A 12,135-nucleotide genomic window follows, 5' to 3' on the forward strand; every position below is an offset into this window, starting at 1 on the left:
TATGGCCTGAATTTTCCAGCCCCCTGCAGCAGGTTCTCCCACGGCGGGGCTGGTGAGCCACTGAAATCTCCATTCACATCGATGGGAAGATCCTGCTGGCGTGAGGGGCTGAAAAATTCCGCCCTATGAGTGGGATTTCCCGGCCCCACGCACCACCAGAATTGTCTAATCCCACCGAAAATGAATGGACTCTTGGCTGGGCCACCGAGTCTCCCTCGGCGGGTTCCTCCATGATGGGGCCAGAAAATCCTGGCCAGTGTTGGCTAATGTTTCCCCTATTGTTATACAGATAAATCCCAACTTTACTTCTAATAATCATTTTTTCTACATAGAAGTGAAAGAAGCCAAATGAGTAATTTGTTGCCTCTGTTTTGCCACCCTTTTTGAATTTCGGGACCACATTAGAATTACATAGAATTTACAGCACAAAAACAGGCCGTTTGGCCCAATGGGTTAAATTCCATATTTATACTCCATGTGAGCCGCCTTCCAACAATGTTCATCTAACTCTATCAGCATAGCCTTCTGTTCAAGTCTCCCCAACATGTTTATTTAGCTTGTCCTTAAATGCTAGTTGCCTCAACTACTCCTTGTGGTAGCGAGTTCCACATTCTAACCACTCTGGGTAAAGAGGTTAGCCTCTCTCCAATTTACTGGTACTTTCACTATATCCAGTGGCTCCCTCATCATGATTGAGAATGCCTTACAAATCTGCTCCTTAGTCTCATCCAACACTCCGGAATAAATACCCGAATAAATACTGGCACAAGCATGATGGGCTGAATGGTCTCCTTCTGTTCTGTATCATTTTTATGATTCTATTACTAAGCATTTATCTAGTTAAAGAGTTTTCAGTCAGATTTAATTTACTGTAATGTTTGGTGGCTAATAAATTAAGCTAAACCTTATATTCGGTCTTATCTGCAGCTGAGAGTTAATGGAAATCATAATTTTTAAGCTTCAGCTTAACTCATTTATTGTTGCATTTGCATCAGCTGGACAGTTACTTCAGTGACTTCCAAATGACTTCTTGAAGCCATTTCTACTCTCCCTTTCCTCAAAGAGCAATGGAGGCTGGACCATTGAATATATTCAAGGCTAAGACAGATTTTTGATGTACAATGAATATGGGGCAAGCAGGAAAGTGGATTCAAGGCCACGGTCAGACCAGTCATAGTCTTACTGAATGGTGGAGTAGGCTAAAAGGGCATCAAGGCTTCTTTCTGCTCGTAGTTCTTATGTTCTCTGACTTTTGAACAAAATCAATACTCTTCTGCCTCCAGTTTTATCTTTTTGCTCTTTACATCACTGAGCAGAAATGCTAGACTCCAAGTAAGAACCTTTTTATTTTTAAAAGCCTTTGGCGGCTTAGCTGTTCTGCCTCAGCACTAAAGAGTATGGGGCTAATCAAGGGTTATTGGCATAGATTTGTAGAAATCAGGTTATGCTTAACTAATTTAACTTGAAGAAAGCGCACCTACTAAGGGAGTGCACTGAATGTGGTATAATTGGGTTTTGAAGAAGTGCTGCATAAGAGATTTGTGAATAATAAAGCCCAGGAAATTAAAGAGGTAAATAGTAAAAGCTTACATCCACATCTTGTCAAAATCATAACTTTGAAGCATAAATTTAGGAGTACTAGACACGTAATGGAATATCTAGAATATAGAATGTATAACTTCAGGTGGCTGCTGAAGCCAAAACAATCATGAAATAAAGTCTGCAAGAAGCAATACTTAAGGAGATATTACATAAGAGGAAAAATAATATAGGGAAGAGGCTGGGTACTGGGATCAGAGCCAGTAGTTCTGGTGTGAAGTTAACAATGGAACAATGAGAAATGGACTGAGGGACCTGTCTGTACTGAAACTTAAAAGATTTTATGTTCCTTGGAGTAGTTGGTATTATATAAATATTTATGTGCATTGGTGCACTTAATTGTTCAGCCATAAACTGGGGGATGGATTTTCCCATGCCAACACAAGGCCAACTCATGTCAGGCGGGCTTTAAAAATGGCAGGTAGGACCCGATCCAGGATTCCCATCCCCCATTCCTATCACCAGCAATTCTGAAGGATGCGGAGTAAGGGTCTGGGTCGTGAGCCCACATGCAGCTGTCCCGACATTGCCAGCTCCATTGCAGAGGTGAGCATTTTAAACCCCTCACAAATTTGTTAGAGTCAGGCCAGTCTTTGAAGGTGACTGGTTTACATCAGCTCAGAGGTGTTGTGGGCCTTGGAGGATCTCTGTTCTGCAGCCAGGAACCTTTTGACAGGCAAGTTCAAAAAGTGTTGCCAAATTCATATCTTATAATGAAATTCTGTATGATAAGCTTATATATGTTTTTAATACAGAGCTTGATGATAGGGATTTGTTCTTAAAAGGTAAGTGAACATAAATTAACCAGCATTGTGAGAAGCATTCAGGTGTATTAGAGTACATTATCCACTGGATAAAGTACTCTTCTGCATTGAACAAATTTGACTGTGTCAATTGTCCCCATGCTTTAATCTTTTCATTTAATTTCAGTTCAGCCATCTATTTCACTGCTTCAAAGCTTGAACAGATGGCTGAGTTCTTTAAATGACTTCAAAGGCTTTAATGTATACAGCTCTAGAGGATGTTTTGACACAGTTGTACAATGCTTGGCTGAGCTCCAAACTCACTAATTGATTCAGCTTAGCAGGGGTTGGTGATATAGCTGTCAAGGGGGCTGTGAGCTTAGTTATTTTGAGAGTTTTATGACCTCTTAATAGGATTTTTAAGTGGTTTTTGAATGATTTTGTTTCTCTTCACAGTTTTGTAAGGTTCTAATAGCATTATGTTTTCCCCATGCATTTTGAAGTACAGATCATTTATGTTCACATTTTTATGAGCATCTCAAAGACTTTTCAATGTTATTATAGGGCTCATGAGTTAAGTCCATAATGGATACTGGGTGAGTGAGTATGGGGGTGTATAGATGGTTATGGAGTGGGTATGGAGGGGATATGGGAGCTGAAGAGGTTGAGGGTGTATGGAAGGGATGAAGGGGATATAAGGTGGGTATGGTATGGTTTTTGGAGGGCAAGGGAGTGAGGAGTAGCTTGAGGGGCCTCACACACATCTATTGAACTGGGCTGATGTCTCGGAGAATGGTGTTGGGGGGGGCTTTAATCTGCCTGCCTCAGCATCCACCTGTCTCTATTTCTGTGTCAGACCTGATTTAACCTAAATCCAGCACTCCACCACCACTCCACTATGAAGCTAGTATGGGTGGGCACTGCCAGGCAGGAGGCAGTATTGTGACATCAGGAAACGGGCCGACTTCAGATTCCTGCGTCCAAGGTGAAAATCCAGCCGCGGATGACATAGTTGCAGATTTTTGGTAGTTGTTAGCTGCTTCAGCATAGTCACCTTGCTGAACTTCCAGGATTGTCCAAACTCTTTGTTTTTTTTTATTCATACAATTGAATTCCGATAAATACCAGGATCAAGGCTGCCACAGAGTACAGATAAAAATAATCAATTAGCTGCTGTTTGCAGCACATTTCTCACATTATACCAATAATTCAACCTAAGCAAAAGCTGTGTAATCATTAAAACATTACATCTGGGCCTGTTCCTGTCTACACCATTTGTGTCATTTTTAATCACATCTTTACTGCCCATTTTTTTCCCATTCTACTCTCTTATGTCCACATTTATACTAACTTTAAATCTGTATGGCTGTTGTTCCTGTCAGCCAATCTTAACTTCTTCATGACAAGCACACAACCAGCGGGATCTTCCTTGGGGTATGAATGGCAACACTAGCCTGCCAGTTGCACCCTGATGTTATATAAGAGAATTAATTTTGCATGGTGCTCTTGCTCACCAGCTTCGGTGCAGGGGTTTCCATTTGCCACTGGGTTTGCGCCACAATGTTGATGTTCACAAAGTGATTTCTCCTCATAAGTAAATTGGCTTGAAATATTGAAATCTGCCATTGGTCGTTTTCATTTTTGATGTCATTTTTGGATCACCCCTGCAGCTTATAAAAGACGCATATTAAATACATTTATAAAAAAAATGTTTAAGGCATATTTCCCATAGGTCCAGCACCATGCTCACCAGCCTTTGTGCTTCCCACTATCAACATTGACACTGTTCAGCAGAGGAAACATAGGTTTCCCAAGTGTGAGAATGCAGCTTTCTCCTTAGAGTATATTTGCTTTCAACCTACATGGTCCTGTTACTAGTGCATGTGACTACCTGGCTTGGCTCCCACTGTATGACTCTGAAACTTAAACTTGTATCTTATTTGTAAATTGTAAAGCCCTTATTTTAAGTTGGGGCAGGAGCCATACATGCATGGACCAAGGCAGAGCACAGCGAAAGCCAACCCAGGCAGGCATTAACTTCCAGGCCAACATTTACTTCCAGGTCTGCATATCTGCATAGACCTGGAAATCAGTAGGAAGCAGCAGCTGGCTGGTAGACAGTAGCAGAATGTCAGAGAGCAAAAGGCTGCTGCCTATGAATAAAGGGATGGAGCCTGGCAAGCAGGTAAATGGTTGGGAAGATGTTCAAGAGTGGCCTCGCGGTCAGGCAGATGGTGGCGGGGAGGGGGAAATCCTGTTCAGTAATGGTATGAGGCTGAGGAGCTCAAATCATGACCAGAAGCAGAGTCTGGAATCTTGTTCAAAAGGGAGTGGGGCTGGGGATGACATTTTCCTCAATGGCTCTGGGTGAGCCAATATATCTGCTCAAGTAATAAGTTCTTCCTGGTCATTTGGTCAGCCATCAATTCCCAGCAGCATAAATTTTACTTGAAAGGCTGATGCTTGGATTTCCCAAATGTTTATCAAGAGGATGTCATATGACATGAGATGCCCTCCATTGTACTCAATTGGCTTTTCCGCACCTGCCCGCTGCCGGAATCTTCCGGTCCCGCTGCAAGTCAATGGACTTCTGGCTGGGACGCCACATCACCCGCGGCGGGTCCTGCCCGCAACGGGGCCAGAAAATCCCGGCCATTATGTCTTAACCTTGCACAGGTTTATTGTAAAATATCTTCAGATTGCTCACATTTTTAACATGTAATATATAAATGGAATAGTGTGCACTATTGCCCAGAAGCAATATTGCACCTGTTGACTTGCTGTACTTAATGAGCTGAGAAGTATAAATCATCCTGCTGAGGAATGTTTTATGCTTGAATTAGAAGTTCTTATTAATGTATTATGCTTTAAGCAAGAATCCTGTACAATGGTAGTGACCTGGAAGGGGTTAGGATAATGCAATCCATATGATTGATCAGAAAGAATTGGAAGACTGTAAATCTGTTTCATGTAAGTGAATTAAAAGGTGTTTGGAAGATTGTAGCATTCTATTATGGGGGAGAATTTTCTCCCCGTCAGGGGGGTTGTGTGGGGGTGGGCGCGGACCCAGTCGGTGCCCCCAATCGGGTGTCTGCCGCCACTTTATGTGGGCGGGCCAATTAAGGCCCACACAGCGTAACGTGCACCCGGAAGCACTGAGCACTCCCTGTGCGGCGGAGGGAGGGTTTCCTGAATCGGGAGTGTGCTCTTCAGCGCATGCGCGCGAAAGAGCACAGCAAGTTTAAAGTGTAAAAAGCTTAATAAAGTGGCAGAAATTTTTTTATGACATGTCCCCTCATGCGAAACTGCCACATGAGCTAGGACATATGCATTAATCTTATTGGAATTTTTTGTGAAAATTTAAAATCATTCATGAAACCTCATCCCACCCGTGGATGAGGTTCCATGAAAAATGCGAAGGCTGCCTAGGCTCTTCGCCTGGCCATCAACCGTAAGGTTGGACGGGCAACTCCATTAATTATTTGAATTGAAAGTTAAATGGCCTTAATAGGCCTTTGACAGTCCGAGAGGCGCGCAGCCAACTTGACTGCGTGCCCGCCGAACTGAAAATCTAAATGACGCGCGGTGACGTCATGACGCACGCCCAACGTCACCTCGTGTCATTTTACGCCTCAGCGAGTGGGCCCCGCCCCCGCTCACTAAGCCAAAAATTCTCCCCATGGTGATTTATTTGGTCAGTAGCTCAAATTATCAATGCATCCAACTGATCAGTAAAGTAGCAGACTTCAATCCCAAAGTGTACTGCTGATCCTTTGAACTGAGCAGTTCCTCTAAGGACTTCCTCAGTCTTTCTTTCTGAGCAGTTTATGTGAAGTTAGTAATGTTGTTGATTCAATAGTTATAGGTTCAAAGGCATCCTAGTGCTTTTATTCTGATGTATTCACTGATCTCAATCTAAAACTGGCATTCTGAGTGGACTGCTGCTCAGCTGTTTAATGTATTAGTGCGTGCTCATCTAGTTAACCAGTTAAGGGCAATTAGCAGCCTATTAATAATGTGCTAATCTGTTGATATGTTAGATTGTCTGTTAATAATGTCCTAATCTATTGATATATTAGATTGTTCATTGCTGCCGAGGTTCTACGCGGCATTGTACTGAGTTACCCATTGTTGCTTTTAAAGGGAAACGTTCACCACGTCCAGAGGTCTTGATGGAGGAGGAGGATGTCCTCAAATTCCTTGCTGCTTCTGCCCACTCGAGGAGCACCAACCTGGATTTCCAGGTGGAGGGTATGTCTATAAGAGAAAAAGTGATGGTATCTATATCATCAATCTGAAGAAGACATGGGAGAAATTGCTGCTTGCTGCTCGTGCCATTGTCTCTATCAAGAACCCAGCTGATGTTTGCATCATCTCCTCCAGGCAGTTTGGGCAGCGTGCTGTCCTGAAGTTCGCCTCTGCCACTGGTGCCATCCCCATTGCTGGAAGATTTACCCCAAGTACATTCACCAATCAGATCCATGCTGCCTTTAGGGAGCCCCGTCTGTTGGTGGTGACAGACCCTCGACAGGATCATCAGCCCTTAACTAAAGCATCATACGTTAACATCCCCACCATTGCCACGTGCAACACTGACTCGCCCCTGCTTTATGTGGATATCGCAGTCCCGTGCAAAAACAAGGGTGCCCGCTCCATTGGTCTGACGTGGTGGATGCTTGCCCAGGAAGTTCTGCACATACATGGTAACATTAGTCGCAAACATCTGTGGGAGGTGGTGCCTGATCTGTACTTCTACAGGGATCCTGATGAGATCGAGAAGGAGGAACAAGCTGCTGCAGAGAAGGCTGCTGGTGAGGAGGAGTACCAGGGAGAGTGGACTGCTCCCGTTGCAGAGTTCGTTCAGCCTGAGGTTACCGACTGGTCTGAGGGGGTGCAGGTCCCTTCTGTGTCCATCCAGCAGTTTGTAGCTGCAACTGGTAAAGATCTAGCTGAGACACTGGAGGCGGCAAGTCCATACACCAAGCCAGCAACATTCACTGCTGAAGCAGCTACAAAGGACTGGAGTGCCCAGCCTGCTGCTGAAGACTGGTCTGCTGCTCCCGCTGCACAGGCTCTAGAATGGGGTGGTGTTACCGCTGATTGGTCCAAAGACTGGGGTCGGAGTTGACCAGCAAACTGACCTGCCTGTCTGCATTTGGTTGTAAAGAAGGAAATAAAAATGATTTGTTTTTTTTTAATAATGTCTTAATCTGTTGATATGTTCGAAGGTGTATTAATAATGTTCTAACTGCATGGAAAAAAAATGCTCTAATCTATTAATATGATAGATTGTGCAGGTTATTGAAACCCTGTATTATAACTAAGACAATTGTTTTCAGCAATAGGGTACTTTGGCCCCTGCAACCTAACTACACTGGTCACAATAAATGGTTGGAGTAATACAGTATTAGCTGGGTGTAGTTTTGGAATGCAAATTCTGATTATTATAAGCAACTGATCATTACAAGCAATGATCATTTAACATGATTCCAGTGTACTGCTATTCAACACAATGAGAGTCTGCAGTGTTGAGAACAGTGGACATCCATACAGTAGATGTGATTGTAAAGGATCTATTACATTGGAAATATATTTAGTGTTATAGGAATAGGTAGAAGGTTTGATATAACAATTGCTCCAATTGTAACAGACATGGGAAGTCTATTGTACTACATTAATCCAATCAAGAAGTACAACTTTAGATCAATGTTTCATGACCACACAGTGAGCTTTTGGGCAGGCCAGTAGAAAACAGCAAAACAGAGCTAAGTACTCACTCAAGGTAGGAAAAAGAATCCTTGGAAGTGGTTATCGGTGATCATGAAACTAAAGTTTACCTGAAGTCAACAGAAAAGTAAATGGGGCAAGGTGTAAAATAGGCTGTTGATTCTTTAGCACCCATTTTGTGCTACCACCAAATGCCAATCTCATTCCCACTTCCTCATGCTAATATCCAGTTACTAACAGCAGCAAACATGATAGCAGCAGAATAAGCTGGAGAACAATGTGATCAGGAGAACAATGCAAAAGAACTAAACAAACTGGTTAAAAGCACACTTAAACAATTTTGCAAATCATCTACTCTGGTATTGTATTCGTATGGCCCACAGCAATATGTGTATTGATACATCATGAGTAATGTACAGAAAAAAGAGACTTTACATAAGCTTCACAAGCTGCAAGTAAACATAATCAACTGATTGATGTAGATACAGAACAACTGTGAGGAGGAGATCAAAATACACTCAATAAGCCAACTGCAGAGCAATGGAGTGCCACTGACCCCAAAGTAGGATTCCAGGGGAGGATTAGTTCTGTGATTTGGCACGTGAAGCGTGTCGTGTCATATATGTGTAGAAGACATATTTTCAACAAGGAGGAGCCTAACCACCTCCCCTTAACATTCAATGCCATTACCATCGCTGAATCCTCCACCATCAACATCCTAGGGTCACTAATGACCAGACAATTAATTAGTCCAGACACATAAACACTGTAACTATGGGAGTTGGCTGGCTCAGTTGGCTGGACATCTAGTGGGAATCAGATTAGTGTCAACAGGATGTGGTCCAATTCCCATTCTAGCAGTGTGGATTCAGGACCTGCTTGCTTAGGTGAGGTTGTGGTGCTGTGGGTCGGACTGCTTTTGGGCAGAGAACTGAAGAAGAAGTAAACACTGTGACTACAAGAGCAGATGGCAGGCTGGGTATTCTGTGGCAAGGTAACTCACCACCTGACTCCCCAAATCCTTTCTACCAGCTATGGAGCACAAGTCAGGAGTTTGATAGAATACTTTCCACTTGCTTATATGAGTGTAGCTCCAACAACACTTGAGAAACTAAACACCATCCAGGACAAAGAGACTCCCTTGACTGGCACCAATCGCCACCTTAAATATTCACTCCCTCCACCACTGGCACACCATGACTGCTATGTGTACCAATTACAAGATGTACTGCAACAGCTCATCAAGTTCTTTGACAGTACCTTCCAAATCTATAACACCTACCACCTAGAGAAACAAAGGCAGCAAGTGCATGGGAACACCACAACCTGCAAGTTCCCCTCCAAGTCACGTACTGTCCTAACTTTGAAATATATCACCATTCCTTGACTTTCACTGGGTCACAATCCTGGAACTCCCTTCCTAACAGCACTTTGGGTGTACCAAAGTTTGCCATAATTTGACGTCTATGTGTACAGGGCATTTCTAAAATGCTGTACACAATCCTGAACACAGGGTCAGCACTTATTGCCCATCCCTAATTGCCCTTGAGAACTGAGTGGCTTGCTTTAGAGTCAACCACATTGCTGTGGGTCTGGAATCACACATAGGCCAGACCAGGTAAGGACAGTAGATTTCTTTCCCTAAAGGGGGGGGGAGGGGGGCATTAATGAATCAGATGGTTTTTTTATGACAAAAAAACAATGGTTTCATGGTCATCATTAGACTTTTAATTCCAGATTTTTTATTAAATTCAAATTTTAACATGATGTGGTGGGATTCAAACCCAGGTCCCCAGAGCATTGCTCTGGGTCTGGAGTACTAGTCTAGTGACAATATCACTATGCCACTGCCTCCCCATGGTCATGTATGAGATACAGAAAAAAGTTTGTGCACATGTACAGCAGTAAAATAATGAGCAGATAATCTGTTTTTAGTGAACCACAGAATCACAGAATTGTTATAGTGCAGAAGGAGGCTATCCAGTGTTTGCACCGGTTCTCCAAATGAGCATTATAACTCAGTGCCATTCTCTTGCATTTTCCCCGTAACCCTGCGCATTGTTTCTATTTAAATGATCACCTAGTGCCCTCTTGAATACTTTGATTGAACTTGCCTCCACTACACTTCCAGGCAGCGCATTCCAGACCCCAACCATTCGCTGTGTGAAAAAGATTTTTCTCACATCACATTTGCTTCTTTTGCAAATCGCTTTAAATCTGTGCCCTCTCGTTCTCGATCCTTTTACAAGCGGGAACAGTTTCTCCCTATCTACTCTGTCCAGCTCTGTGATGTGCATTGAGGGGTAGATATTGACCAGACAATGGGGTGAACTACCGTGCTCTTCTTTAGAATAGTGCCATGAAGTGTGTTAAAGCCACCTAAAAGGACTGGTGTAAAAGGACTAGTAATCAAGCCTCAGAATGACAGCACACAAACGATGGCCAGAATCTTCAGTTCTGGAGTCCGAGCTCAGAGCGGTGCGGAAGTGGGAGTGATTTCCACTGCGGTATGGGAAGGCTGACCGTGCACGATCCTGCAGTTTTCAACCCATTACTAATGCATCTGCAAGGAGCACGCCGAATCTCACGCCAGGTAAGGGCAGTAAGTCACTGACCCCGCCATTACCTCTTGCGGTCGTAGGTCCGGTTGCCATATTTAAAGGGAACCCAGACAGCCATTCACTCACTGCAGGCCAGGAGTTTAAGTCTGGCTGTCGTTCAAGGCTCTGCATCAACCAGGATGTCCCAGAGCAGAGAACATGTGGCTGTACACTTCAGTGTTGCTTCCCTGGAGATTCTTCTCCAGGCTGTCCAGGAAAGCTGGGAAGTGCTGTTTGCCCAGGATGGCAGCACGAGGCCCTCCCTTCTGACCAGGGCAGACTGGACAGAGGTCACAGTGGAGATTAGCATTCATGGGGCCCACCAAAGAAACACCCAGCAGTGCAGTTAGAGGATGAATGATCTGCTGCATTTTGCCAGGGTAAGTAGCACCATCTACTCACTGCAAACTGACACTCATAAGGGGATCAGGCAGTCTAAGTGTGCCAGCACACAAAAGGAGTTGTCAGACAGGAGTTTGGGTTGCAGTACTCACCAGCAGATGGGACATGAGCACTGAATTTGTGCCAGCCACTTCAAGTTTGCAGTCTTCTATTAGTTGCAGGACATCCTGCTTGTTAATCACTTACTGGGGAGCTCAGCAACTGCCATAGGCATATATGCTCTTGAACTGCTCATGCAACCATTGGGATAACAATCAATCTTTCTGTCTTTCTGCAGGAGAAAAATGGCTACAATAAGAGGGAGCAGGCCAAGACTGGAGGCAGCATTCTGAACACTAGAGTCCTCACCCCGTATGAAGAGCAGGCCGCTGAGATAACTGGGAAGGAGCAGCACCATGCTGGGCTGAAGGTGAGACAGGCCTCCCCCAGGAAGCCAGTGAGGGTGCATCCAGTCTGCAGTTGTCAGCTGTGTCCACAGAGTGACACATTTGGTTTAATTAAGGCACCTGCTTAGACATTCACATCTCTCTTTTCTCTATTCCAAGTACCAGCAAGAAAAGGGGAAGGCCCATAAAGCAGACCACCCACAGCTCCACCTCCACCCCCACCACTGAGGAGGATGCCTCAGAGGCGTCAGAGGATGCACCAACAAAGCATTCACCTGCACTCTCCAATAACGCGGATACAGTCACCTCGGTGGGTCCATGTTCTAGAATAGGCTCAGGGTTATAATCTGGTGAGCACATCACTGACAAGAGTCCACAGCTGGCAGAGGAAGTGACAGCCGAGGTCTCTGACACTCAGAGGACTGCTGGAGACCAGGCCCCTCCATGCAGATGACGAGCCTCTAGACTCAGACCTAAGAGACATGTTGGAGATGCAGAGCCAGGCAAGTGAACATCAGGCAGGGTTGCCAGAGGCCATGTGTAGACTGGACCGAAGGCTGGAAGAGTCCATCCACATTCTGTCTGCTGTCATGGCTCTGGCATGCAAGTGCTTGTCTGTCTCCATGGAAAGGGTGGTGGCTGCCTTAGAGACGCAGGACCAGGAGAACGCACCATGGT

The 12,135-nt window shown here is 44.4% G+C and overlaps 1 protein-coding gene and 1 pseudogene across 2 annotated transcripts in view; one reads left to right on the forward strand and one right to left on the reverse strand.

Moving 5' to 3' along the window:
• grin2aa (glutamate receptor, ionotropic, N-methyl D-aspartate 2A, a) overlaps positions 1 to 12,135 on the reverse strand; it is a 388,199-nt gene that overhangs the window by 103,724 nt on the left and 272,340 nt on the right. The gene's annotated exons all lie outside the window — the stretch shown is intronic.
• LOC144691025 (small ribosomal subunit protein uS2 pseudogene) lies at positions 6,515 to 7,495 on the forward strand (annotated as a pseudogene).

The sequence above is a fragment of the Cetorhinus maximus genome, chromosome 15 (genome assembly GCF_964194155.1).
Source record: "Cetorhinus maximus chromosome 15, sCetMax3.hap1.1, whole genome shotgun sequence".
NCBI classification, from domain to species: domain Eukaryota; kingdom Metazoa; phylum Chordata; class Chondrichthyes; order Lamniformes; family Cetorhinidae; genus Cetorhinus; species Cetorhinus maximus.